Raw genomic sequence first — 1,458 nt, 5'->3', positions numbered from 1 at the left:
GGCAGGGCCGGCCCTCGCCGCCGTCACCACCTCCGCACCCCGCGGCGCTGCCCCCGGCCCCACGAACGCCGGCGTTGCCCCCAGGGCGTCCCGCTGGCAGCAGCGCGCCGGGCCCTGGTGGGGGCCGGCGAAACGTCCCCGGTCACTTCGTGTCACCTAAAAACACCTCCTTTACTGCCCTCCCCGAATGATATCTGCCCGGAGTTTCCACCCCTCCGGGCGCAGTGGGAGTAACGCAAAGGTTAACCGTGCCGGAAAGTACCGCGCCGTGCGGGCCAGGAAAGCCCCGCCGGGCCAAGGTGCGAGCTCCGGCCGCCGCCCCGCCCGGGCCGGCTCCGCTCCCGGCAGCTCATGTCGCTGTGCTCCTCTGGAGGGCTCCGCTCCCCGGGGAAGCTGTGGGTGCAGGCGTTTTCCCGGCAGGTAAAATCCACCTGGGCGCCTCGCCCCGTCACACGCCGGTGGCCGGGCCCTCGCCCGGCTGCGTTGCGGGGTAGGTGTCCCGGCCTCGGGTGTCTGATGGATAGCCCCGTGGCATCCTTCATTTCCGAGACCGGCAGCAGGTGAGAGTGCACGCAGGGTCCTAAAAGGATCTCTACGCCGCATGCAAGTCTGTCTATGCAGGGTACAACGTTATTAAATCCTGCAAATGCTACCAGTGTAAATAGTGTGCTGTTTCACTGTCCTTGCGAATGAAGGGCTGCGGGAGCCTTTTCAGGCCTGTGCTAAGCCTTGAGGAGCTATGGATGGTTTAGCATCTGAATGTAAGAGGTCAGAAACTGAACACGGTGAGTTTGTTCAAGAGTGCTGAGGAAGAGTTGGCAATGAAGCAATCCCGAAGTCCCACTCATGGGAGTTTTTAAATGATGTATCATCTCTTTTGCTTCATTTTGGAAAAATCCCCCATTTCAGACATCTGACTATCATTCCTTGAGTGGTCACAGCCCAAATGGGGATATGGGATGTGAGAAAGACATATGCAATGTCACTCAGAAGTGTAGCATCTACAGGACTCCTGTAACAAGGAATTTAACACCCCTGGAAATGGATTCAAAGTTTCAGTCCATTGTCCTATCCACAGGGCTGTGAATCTTTGAAGCAATGTGTTTGTGGAATCTCCATCCTTGGAGAGAGTTGAAACTCAGCTGAACATGTTCCCAAGCAGACTGAACTAATTGGACCTTTTTTGAGCAGAGGGATGCTTGGGCCTCAGGGGGCTTTTTCCAACCTAAGTTATTCTACAAATTTTTTGTGGTGGAAAGCGTGTTATTATATTACATGTATGCCAAATTTCTTGAAGTGTTACAACTGTGGCTTCTTTCCAGTATTTACATTTACTTCATTGAAACAAAATGCAATCTTCTATCACCTTGTTGGTGAATAGTCTCTGTTTTCAGGAAACAGCTTTGAAAATATTGCATCTGCAATGAATATTAACTAGAGCTAGTCAAAAAGCCCAAA

The sequence above is a fragment of the Parus major genome, chromosome 2 (genome assembly GCF_001522545.3).
Source record: "Parus major isolate Abel chromosome 2, Parus_major1.1, whole genome shotgun sequence".
NCBI lineage: Eukaryota > Metazoa > Chordata > Aves > Passeriformes > Paridae > Parus > Parus major.
The sequence above is the reverse complement of the archived record's forward strand: the minus strand, read 5'-3'. Positions refer to the sequence as shown.